A 12,506-nucleotide genomic window follows, 5' to 3' on the forward strand; every position below is an offset into this window, starting at 1 on the left:
AGTTGCTACGTGAAGTACGCAACTTTCCAAAAATTTGTGCAAGAAGTTTAGAGAACCCAATCATCTCCCTTTCTCATATTTAATTCTTTAATTTTTTTCTATTATTATGGTTGTTCTGTTTTACGTTAACTACAAATGCAGGAAACAGCAGTCAGTTTGTAATATCACATCAATGTGGGCTGAGTAAAAAAAAAAAAGCACTTTAGCTGTATGATGATTTTGACAAACACCCACACACACACACACACACACACACACACACACGCACACACACACACACACACACACACACACACAGTCAACAGTGGAAAGTGCAGCAGATGCATCTCATAATAATCTATAACAGTGATTCCCAGACTGTATCTTACTTTACTTTACTTTTAGTGTGAAACGGATAATGAGAAAACGGACTGATAAAAGTAGCAGCTACAGAAAATGGGTTTACTGCAGAACATTTGTTTTGGACTGTACGCTGAACACATGAAGGTCGGATTGTATGTCCCCTCCCATTCATTACAGCTGTCACTGTCTTGGCCCGGAATGGTACACCTTGTTTTGATGTTGATATTCTGCCTGGGTCTTGCCGATTTTTCTCAAGTCTTTGAGCCGCTTTGCAACTGTTGCGAACTTATGTGGTATACTGATGTGTGGCGCAGCAATAGTCACCATGCAGTGAACAGTTTGTTGTTGTTATTGTCACTTTGTTGGGCATTATGTTAAATGGTATCGTGATATGAAGAACAACTGCATCTGGAACAAGACTCAGGATGTATACGTGGACAAGGAAAAAAAATTCCCGGATTTTTGAGGATTCCCCGGTTAATAATACGCTTTCTCCCGGGTGAAAATACACTTTTTCCGTGTTAAGTGACAGTATACTCTTCCTTGGCACTGTAACAGTCATCAGTCTTTTGAATATTTATGGTTTTATATACCGATGTAGAATTTCCTGGCACTTTAAAAAACAAAACTTACGGTGAAAAACACATTTATAAAGACCTTTGGTGTGCAGCAAATTGTACGCTGCATATTTTCGTATTATGAAGGTATTAATTTGAATTCCACCGAACAACGCACATCACTTTCCGAAGCATTGAAATCGAGATAGCGATGTGCTTTTGTAAGCGTCATAGCTCATTCACATGATCTCGCCAATTGATAACAGCAATAGGACACGTGATGTAGTCAGTCAATAGCAAGTAGCACTCTTAAGTAGTGCGAATACACAAATAAGAAAAGTTAATGGCTTAAATTAATATACATAGCAATCACATATAATATTGGTCTCGAAGATTAATAAGTTGGAAGAGAAGCTAAGCTTCCACACATAATGTTGATCTTTTTTGCGCGTGTTACACTTTAAGATACATCACACAAATGTGCTAGCAAAATTTTTAACAACAACGCAAATGTCTCATCTTCTGGGCTCGAAATTCTTCTCAATGGTCGTCCTCAAATAGCTGATTTTTAAATGAGAGTCAAACACTTTGTGATTTAAGAAATTCATCGTACATTCTCGCACATAGTTCATCTTGCATAAAAGGAAATCTGCTTTGAATGTAACGCTTTTCAAACCACCATTCGCAATATTTTCCCGTGACCTGTTAGAAATAGGTTCGTTTCAGCAGTTGCAAGAAAGCGCCAGATAACTGGCGTCACTGCGCTTGAGCAGCTACGATGACGCAGAAAGCCCATGTGTTCGTACGAGTAAAACATTAAAAGATCTTACATTATGTCATAAAAGAAACAAGACATCAATGGATACTTCAAGAGCGTCGGGATTTCGCGAACCATACTAAAATGCATAAATCGGCTTAAAATGCACATCCGCATGTAAATTTTCTTGGAGTACCAGTACTCATGTTTGCTAGCATAATGCCATATGTGCACTTGAAATGCAGCGAATAGTTCAAACTAGCCAATAGCGTGAAATTAAACACTTCGTTTCAAATGAATTGACTGCCTCAGTAGAAAGGATTAATAAAAGCCAAATCTCTTTAGCAAACCGGCAAAAATAACTTCATTGTTCTGTAAGGCGATTAATGCTTGACTGTCAAAGGTGGAAATAAAATCTGAAGCTATTAACATATTTTAATGCCGTAATTATGCGAACGTATTTTAATTCATTTGATAGCTCCTGGCCACAAAAATCTGTTTTGTAATCATTTAATGTGAGAGCAGTAAACCAAGAGGAAACAACAAAATCACTGAACGTAAACACAGGTCACGTGGAGACGACCCACCTCCCCACCACAACTCAGACTGCTCTGTGCATCAGCCCCGGATCTACGATGTTTCCGAACAGGGGCAATATTAAGTAGTGGCGCCCAGCCGCACTTCCATAACCGGAAGCGGGAGAAGGTACTACTCATACGTGACTCAACTGCGCATGCACTGTTCCTAAGGCCTTTGACACGCTTTACTGTTGGCAGACGCTTGTATGAGCACTGTTTTGTTGTTGTATATGGCGCATTTCCTTTGCAACTAAAGTTTTTTTTTCTCCTCCCCGTTCATGTTTTGTTGCTGCAGTATCACTCTGCAGAAGCGGGATACAATAATATCCTTTGTTGGACTACTGGTTCTTACCAGTCAAAATCACAAAAATTTAATTGAAAACTAAAACAATGAAAAATTCCCGAAATTCTAAACAATTCCCAGGTTTTCCCCGGTTTTCTCCTGCACGAAAAAATTCCCGGGTTTTTCCCAGATCTCCCGGGTCGTATACACCCTGAAGACTGTGCATATTATGAGCTAATTTGTGAGTACTATATAGTTGTGATGTGATATTTCACTCGAGTGTGTGGCTTACACATGACTTGTGTTTTATTTTAAGCACAAAGTGGTTTACGTGAGGAAGCTCCCTTCACCTCCAAGGATGTAATTAAAAAACCTCAACCAATACTTAATTGCAAGTATGATTAAAATTACTGACAATCTGGTTTTACACTAAATGCCAGTACATGAACCTATTGACTATTTTCAAAGGGAATCTGCATTTTGTGAAAAAAGAATCCAAATTTATGGCAAATTTTATGTTAACTGATGTAAGTTGATAAAGCTTACCAGTCCTCTGAATGGTTAAGGTTTCATACACTGGTGTAGAACTTCCCAGCACTTTTGAGAGGGCAAGGAAGGGGAAGGAGAGGGTGGGGGGGGGGGGGGGCAGCAGGGGGCGCGGAGAGAATCACATTTTGGAAAGATCTTTTATGTGCAGCAGTATGTACTCTGCATATTTTCATATTAAGATATGCTGCATACCTTCGTATTACGAAATTATAAACTCTAATTCTACCAAACACAACAAGTTAATTTCCAAATCATTGAAACAGACTGTGATGTGCTTTTGTAAGCCAATCATGGCTCATCACACGTGATCTCGCCAGCTGATGATACCAGACATTCAGAGTATAGGACACATGATATAGGTACCATATAGCAACATCACCATTAAGAAGTACAAGCATGCAAATATAAAAAGTTAATGGTTTAAATTAATATACACAGTGCAGCTACAAGAAAAGCTAAGCTTTCACATATAATACTGGTCTTTTTTGTGCGTGTCACACTTTAAAGTACATGAGACAAAAGAGCCAATAAAATTTAAAATGATGACATAAATGACTGGTCGTCTGGGCTTGAAATTCTGTGGCTGGTCCTCAAAGTGTTATGTTTTAAATGGGAGTCAAACACACTATGGTTTAAGAAAGACCTCGCACATTCTCACACGGCATAATTTATCTTGTGTAAAAGGAAATTTACTTTGAAAGTAATGCTTTTCAAACCACCATTCACAATATTTTCCCGCGAGTGTTAGAAATATGTTTGTTTCAGCAGCTGCTAGAGAGCGCCAGAAAACAGGTGTTACTATGCGCGCGCAGTTACAATGACGAAGGAAGCTTGTTTGTTGATACGTATAAAACATTAAGAGATCTTACATTAGGTCATAAAAGAAACAGGACATCAGAGGATACTTAAACAGCATCAGAATTTCGTAGATCATACTAAAATGCGTAATTTGGCTTGAAGTGCACATTCGTGTATGTCCAGATTCATAATGAAGTAGGCCCAACTTGATATAAAGCGTTTCAGTGTGGTTTTCGGTATTTAAGTTTTCTTGAAGAACCAGTACTATATTACCTCATGTCTGGTTCTTTATTATGGCATAATGCCATACATGCCAGAGGATGAAAATGAGCACTTGAAATTTAGCGAAGAGTTGAAACTAGCCAATAGTGTAGAATGAAACACTTCATTTCAAATACATTGACTGCATCAGTGGGAAAGATCAATAAAAGCCAAATTTCTTTAGCATCTTAGCCTTCAGTAATGATGTGAATGTTCATTAATGCACTTGATAGCTCCCGGGCACAGAAATCCATTTTGTTTCTATTTGATGTGAGAGATGTAAACGAAAAGGAAACAGCTAAATCACCAAACGTAAACATGGGTCATGTAGAGAGTATCACTCTCCCTACTACTTCCCAGATTGCTCTCTGCACATGACTGAATTTGGCAGCCAGTGGGTGCCAGAAAATTTTTTCCAGGTAGCCTCTGGCTACTTGTTCCTACTTCCGATACAGATGACAGCTGCACTCAAGTAGGTAGTAGAAGAAGAAGAAGAAGAAGGAGGAGGAGGAGGAGGAGGAGGAGGAGTTACTGCTCATTTGCAATGCAACTGCGCATCCGCATTAGCCCTCTGGCAACTGCTCAAATGAACACTCATTGGAAGCAGCTTATTGTCATGATGTATTACATAGTCTTCGTCATAAATCCTTTGACACAGTTTGCTGTTGACAGATGCTTGTGTGTCTGTGGCGTGTTTTGTTGTTGCAAATGGCACATTTCCTTTGCAACTTAAGTTTTAAACTAAAACAAGGAAAAATTCCTGGGTTTTTCCCAGTTTTCTACCGGATGAAAAATTCCCGGATTTTCCTAGGGCATATGACTGGTGTATCAGACAGGATGTGAGGGTTAATCCTAAGAAGACTGTTGTGGTGTGATTAACGAAGAGGCGAGAATGGACCCCTCACATTAAGAGCATCTGCTCCAAGCCGAAAAGTACTCTAGTGAGTACCAGAAGGGCTTGTAAAAACTGGGGTCTAAGCCAAAGAGGTATGCACTGGATATACACCAAGGTGGTTAGACCTAGGATTTTCTACAGGGCTGAAGTGTGTTGGAAGAAGTAGAACACCAGGTTGCATCTAAGGAGCTTGCTAAGGTGCAAAGACTAGGCTGCTTAGCCATAACAGGTGGAATTAGCAGCACACCAACCGCTAGGATGGAAGCCATGCTGGACGTGCCTCCACTACACCTTTGGGTCAAGACGGAGGCAGCAGCTGGGGCATACAGACTTAAAACTGGCAAAAACTGGATCTCACTGGGATATCCAGAATCACACACCAACTTAATGAGTTAGGTAAATATGGAAATGGCTGGGGAAATGCCGGCTGACTATATAATAACTCCTAACTGCTTCAACAAGTCTTACAATATAATAATTGGAAGCAAGGAGCAGTGGGAAAAAACAGTTCAACACTGTACGGGGGACACCGATGGGTCGAAATCAGACCAAGGCGTTGGGGCAGGGGTGTACGGGGTTCAGCCAAGACTGGAGGGCATTATCTCTCTACTTAAACTGGCCTCTGTATTCAAAGCTGATATTACTGCAATCGGGGCATATGTAGAGGAGAATATGTGTAGGTGCTACAAGGACCATAGCATCTACATCTATTCAGACAGCCTGGCAGCCCTGAAATCACTGGCAGTTCCTGCAATGAGATCTAAGATTGTTGCAGAATGCCACAGGTCTCTGGTGGAGCTAGGGGGAAGCAACAGGGTAAACCTAGTGTGGGTCCCTGGCCACTCAGGGACCTGTGGCAATGAACAAGTCGACAGATCGGCCAGGATGGGGGCAAATACTCCATTTATTAGACCGGAACCTGTCCTGACAAAACAGCACGTAGAATAATAGACCAAGGTGCTTCAACAAAAACATGATAAGGTAATGATGCGCAAGCTATGCTTTAAAAGAAGCTCTGTAATCCTGGTATTGAACAGGAAAGAGATCAAACTCATCACGACTGATGACCGGCCCTGGGAATTTCAAAAAACACCTACACACAATGGGTATAATGGAAGAGAACCCTATGTGATGAGGGTGAAGAAACAACATCACACCTAATCTTCGAATGCATGGCATTGGAGAGTAAAAGATACAGAATCTTCGGGACAACTAGATCTGAAGAAATTGTGTCTAACAAAAAAACTAGTAAAGGGACTCCTTGCACTATTTAAGGGGAGCCGGAGGTGCCTATGCTGGCCATGTTAAAATCACCAAGTTTGAGGAACATTTATGAATAAACTACCAAATAGAAAAATTGATTTTTTTTTTTTTTTTTTTTACATATAGAGTGGTTTAGTATTGCAGTTATGACAGGGGGATTTTGGAGTATCTTTTCTAGTTTCCTTCCAATTATTTTTTTTATTAATGACCCAAATTTTTTTTACAAATAATTGCTTTATAATTAAACTGAAATGAAACTACTCAACATATTGCCAAATGGCTGTGTTACAATGTAAGTTTGACCACTAGGAGTGCTGTATAAAAATTTCATCTCTCTAGCTTGAGTGGATTTTGAGAAAATGTTCCTTATATTCAAAAAATTCTAATTTACGGGAAATGGCTATCAAAGTTTCTCAATACATTCCTGCACTATAGGATGGATTATCAGGGTCTTCTTCTTCATCCTCCAAAAGCTTCCTCTTCTGTCTTCTTTTCTGGCCTGTTGTTCCATCATACTTCATATGCCTTTCTCTTCTTTCTGCTCCTCTTATCCTTTCTCTGTCAATATTTCTTAGTGCTCGTACAGTGTTCACCCCAGCTGTAAATCCTAATGCCTTCAGAACTTCACACTGTTCCCTTGGTTGTAGGTTGCTATTGCATCATAAATGCCAAAGTGCAGTGTTTTCATGCTTACAAACACCCTTTTAGGAATCACTTTCCAAATCAAATTGTTTACGCTCTCATTAGGATTCTGCGTCTTTCCGTGTAGACATTTGTGTAACAATTCTGGCTGTGCTAAGTCATGAAAAATTGGTTTTATTGCATTTATCACAGCTGCTGGCAAACCATGTTTGTGATCATAGTCCTTTTTTGCATTATATTTGCACCAGGAATCTTTTGGGCACAGGCTGTGTTGAGGGTATTCATTGGAAGAGGCAGTATGAAGGAACAATGCCCACACCGCTTTTCGCATGTCACTAACATTACTAGTATTTTGCCTTATAGCATACCCATGGTATCTCTGTAGACGTTCAATCACCTCATCAGTAAGCCTGCCTCTCCCTCCTATTGTCTTTCCATCACTGAGCTTACTTGAACCCAAAGTTAGTTTGAGCCTTTGAAGCCGTGCACCCATACGCTTTTGCGCGTGCCCAATGCATTCCAACTTTTCAACTACAAATTCATTTCCATATGGTTTCAGTTCCTCTATAGTCTTGAAACCTTTGGAGTCACCATCCCCAAGGTAGTATTTGTACCCAATGTTGTATCTGGGAACTGAACGTTCAAAAATTTGTTTCACTCCATCCACTTCCATTGCTCCACTTGATCCACTAAAATTTGCCTCACAGGTTCCACTGTCATCTCCTTTGATTTTATTTTTGCACCTACAATGTTTTGATAATATTGCAACATCTATCACTTTTGCACTATCACCACAAGTAGCAGTTACAACCCCATTCAGGGATTTATGACCCCTCTTTTGCCAGGAACCATCTAATGCCACTACCAAATCCCTAGAACCACCGTTCATTTCTACAGATTCCTCCACTGCTTCCTTCATGGTTTTCAAAGCCACATCTTCAACAGAGGATCCTACCAGTTCACAGTAGTACCCAAATTTGCTTGGAGGCGATGGCAAGTTCATAATACCACAAAACAGTTTACCAGCAGCAGACCCTTTTCCAATTGATCGAAGACCGTACACAAGTCGAACATTCACATCAAACACTCTAGATCGTCCATTTTCACAAAAGAGACTGGCATGTGAATTGTAGAAAGTCACTTGATACTTGCAACATGCACAGATTATCTTCATCTCACAAGCTAAACCAAAGTGCTTTGTTATCTCTAGTCCCACTCATACACTTGAACACATTTTGCACAGAACACTTTCTTTCAGCACAGAAGATGATAATCCAATATTCAGTACTTCGTTAATATCATCACTGTCACTAACATATTCATGAAATATGTCACTTCTACCAGTCAGCTTCTTGCTAGAAGATGTCACAGGGCTATGGCCGGCCATGTGTTGCTTAGCAGAAGAACGCACTGTTTCGGTAATTGTAGTATAGCAACTTGGTATTAGTGTTAATTTTCTTTTCCCTACGTTCTTCCTCTTCTTATATACACGGTTACTAAAACGTGGCATTGCAACCAGAACAATGCTTTACACAAGAAGTATAATACTACCAACAACAGGCGCAAGACTGAACTAATTCGAAACGGTAAACAGCAAAGAGACGATGTTCCGCACTCTTAGCACTTCATTTGTCACAGAAAACAATGTAACCAATCCTTGCACACTCGCTGTATGCGTAACACAAGGTGCTGTATGCGTAACAGGCCGAGAAAATCCCAAGCAGTTCGCCAGGAAGTCACGAGAGGGTGTTAGATGCATTCAGCGGCCGCCCATTTCCTCTGCAGGCGTGGGGGGGGGGGGAGAAGGAGAGCGTAATTTTTTGGATTTGACCACCTCCGGCTCCCCTTTTAGGGCGCTGGTTGGCTTTACTAGATATACAGATAGTGATACGGCACAATAAACTCATTTTCGGTGTGGGCAGTGGCGGGTTAGACCTAAGCTGTTTTAGCTTCCCTGTCCAAATCAAATCAACCCGGGGGCATATACACCCTGCAAAAGCCTCATACCTTGTTAGTTTTAGAATTGCAGAGGAAGAAAAACCTCACACAGTTGAGGAATCTTCCTTACTGCCCGTGGCTAGACATGGTCCAAGCAGTTTTTGGTGAAAAAGTGCCCAAAGAAATACACAATGTTCCACTATCCAACAACATGGTAAAAACAAGAATTAAAGACATGTCTTCTGATATTGAAGAAATGTCATTATTACAACTGCAGGAGAGCAGTTATTTTGCTCTTCAAACAGACCAGATTATGGATGTCACAAACATGGTGCAGCTACTTGTTTTTGTACTTCTGACAGTCATGAAGATATAGGAGAAGAGTTTTTATTTTGGAAACTGCTTGAGTCGAATGCTACTGCAGGAAACATTTTCGATGTGGTTGACATTCACTTGTTAAAAGCATGTATTCCTGTGCAAAAATGCATTTGTGTTTGTACAGACAGGCCCATAGCAATATATGATCACTTAACAGGGCTGGCAGCAAAAGTGAAGAAAGCTGCATCTGTTTGTTTATGCAAACACTGTATAGGACAACCACCGGAAAGCATTGGCTTCCAAGCATAAGAGCAAAACTCTTCGTATTGTTTTGACAGACACAGTAAAGGTCATAAACTTATTAAGGCAAGGGCTCTAACCCCACAGCTACTCATATTTTTGTATGAAGCTATGGCAGATAAATTTAGAAGTTTGCTTCTTCATACTGAAGTAAGATGGATGCCTCACAGCAAGATTTTAAACTGAATATTTGAACTGGGGTCCAAGGTTTTTACGTTTCTCAGTCACAATGAATGACATGCTTTTTCGCTGATGATCAGTGGTTATCTTGAGTAGTCTATTTAGCTGCTATCTATGACAGGTTTCAGTTTTGGAATATGGCCTTACAACAATGAGGCACAACTTCCTTAGCAGATAACAAAATACAGTCTTTCAAAAATAAAGCTGACTCTCTTCAATTCACAATTACTGAATAACAACTTTTTCACTCTCTCTTCTCTTACATCATTTTTTGGAAGACAGCAAACTACCTGGCATTGAAGATTTAGTTCGAGACATTATTATACACTTAAACATACTTCAAAAAGGTTTTGAAAGTCATTTATTATGCAAAATATGACTGGATAAAAAATTCATTTTCTGGAAAAATACTGGACGAAAGAAACACCACAATGACTAGTGGTAGTTTGCTGGAGGATGCTTTCAAAAAGAAAACCCTCTCTTTTCAAACAAGCATCTGATTTTTCGTGCCATTTTTTACTGCTTACATGTGTGAAAGTGGGTTTTCTGAGTTGCTGTACAGAAACAGAATTTGTGTTGGAGAAAACTTGGGAGTTAAATTAAGCTCATCGAGCCAGACTTTGATGCTCTGATTTAAGATAAACAGCAATGTGCTTCCAGCTGAAACATGCACTTGTTTTTTCATCAGAATCTAAATTTGAAAACTGACTAATTACTGATTTTGAAGTCTGATTTTTTATTTGATTCTGAATTTTTTTATTGTTTGGACTTCAATTTACGCTATTCCATGTTCAGTTTATTACTCTTTTGGACAACTGGTTTATATTATTAGTGATGTACAATTTACAAAAATATTTTTAATGTAGTTCCTCTCTCAGTCAGTAAATATTTGTGTCAGCAGTGACCCATAATTTCATATTATTTGCTACAAACAAGTAGGGTAAGGTGAACATGAATGACAGTAAAATAGTACTTCTATGAAACCTTATTACTTGTATGTGTCATATTTCTAACATGTATATTAAACTGTCAAGTGGTGCACAGTGCCAAAGTGTCTGGGAACCCCTGGTCTATACAAGAAGAGAATGCATGCATTTCACTGAATACCTTTCCTTAGAATTTGAAATTATTTGGTCAATATTGGTCCTCAATTGTCCAAACATCGCTTAGGAAAAAGAAGTATATGATTTGCACCACACGAATGTGTCAAATCTGTTCCAATCTTCTGGTTTACGAAGACTTCAGCTCTGGACACCATAAATTTAATGGCCAGACAACTCTTGAAGATAATAACGGAGTTACCAAGTATGTTTCACATTCAAATCCATGACTGTGTACCACTTTAAATTTCTTGTCACTTCCACAAACACAAATGTCCTAAAGTTAGATACCATATTACGCAGTCAAAGTCTGATGGTCTAATTTCAACTCCATCTTAATTAACATACTATTCCATTGGCAAGTAAATACATTTTTGTGTTTTGCATTAACATAACCAGCATTATGCCTGTACGCCATATGGGCATGCGTGTATTGGTCATGTGTATGGCAGTCATATTCTGTACTGGTGCAGCTTTTTCATTCGCTTAAATCTATTTTTGTGCATGACTATTTTACCCAAGGAGTCAATTTACAAGTGTGTCTGTACTGAACATGTTGTAGGAACATTGGACACCAGCTGTTGGAACTATCATGGAGAACAGAAAAAGCCTACCACCAAGACTCAAAACAAGGAAGCTGAAGCGAAATGATGATTTTCAAATCTCTCCATAAATATACTGGCAACCACTGGAAACAGGGCTGCCTATAGTTATACCTTCAGTCTGATCATAATATTGACTCCCATAGAGCAACAGAGTATCATCAAATTTCTCCGCAATCAGTACAAGTGAGTCTACATGATTTATACACAGAGGAAGATGAAGCAATGACTATGATGTACCCTCCCTATATATGACCTGTTTCAGCCAAAATCAGCAGGAATTTCAGGAATGTTAACATCAATCAAAATAAGAGGACAACTGGGAAATGTGAAGGATGACACGGGACTACAAAAATCAGGAATTTATAATATACCTTGCCAAGATCACACTCTGTAAATTTGTCACATGAGTGGGAAAGTGGAAAGCAGGTGCAGAGAACATAGGAGGTATACCCCACTAAAACAGGCAACTATTTCAGTCATTGCCATGCACTATCTGACACTAAATCATTCCACAAACTATGATGAAACGAGGGTTCTGGCACAGACCTCCTGCAGGGTGTATACGCGAGCAAGGAAAAAAAATTCCCGGGTTTTTCCCGGATCTCCCGGTTACAAATACATTTTCTCCCAGGTGAAAATGCACTTTTTCCGTGTTAAGGAGCAGTATACATCCCGTTGGAACAGTAAAACTTATTAATCCTTTGAATGGATATGGTTTTATACAGCAGCGTAGAATCTCTCGGCACTTTAGGAAACGAAACTCAGGAGGAAAAAATGCGTTTTGGAAAGATCTTTGATGTGCAGCAACATGTACACTGCATACTTTTGTATTACGAAAGCATAAATTCTAATTCCACCAACAGGAAAAGTTAATGGTTTAAGTTAATATACATAGTGTTGCTACAAGAAACGCAAAGCTTTCACATATAATGTTGAACTGTATACCGTATCTTACACTTTAAGATATATCACACAAATACGCCAGTAAAATTTTTAATACCGACATAGATCTCACATCTTCTGGGCTCGAAATTCTTCTAAATGGCTGGTCATCAAAGAGTTGATTTTTAAATGAGAGCAAAAGCTCTGTGGTTTAAGAAATGCATCGTACATTCTCACACATAGTTCATCTTGCGTAAA

The 12,506-nt window shown here is 39.3% G+C and overlaps 1 protein-coding gene across 6 annotated transcripts in view; it reads right to left on the reverse strand.

Moving 5' to 3' along the window:
* The window catches only part of LOC126481029 (transforming acidic coiled-coil-containing protein 1), a 191,821-nt gene that overhangs the window by 85,862 nt on the left and 93,453 nt on the right, over positions 1-12,506 (reverse strand). The window lies entirely within an intron of this gene.

This window comes from Schistocerca serialis, chromosome 5 (assembly GCF_023864345.2).
Source record: "Schistocerca serialis cubense isolate TAMUIC-IGC-003099 chromosome 5, iqSchSeri2.2, whole genome shotgun sequence".
Lineage (NCBI taxonomy): Eukaryota > Metazoa > Arthropoda > Insecta > Orthoptera > Acrididae > Schistocerca > Schistocerca serialis.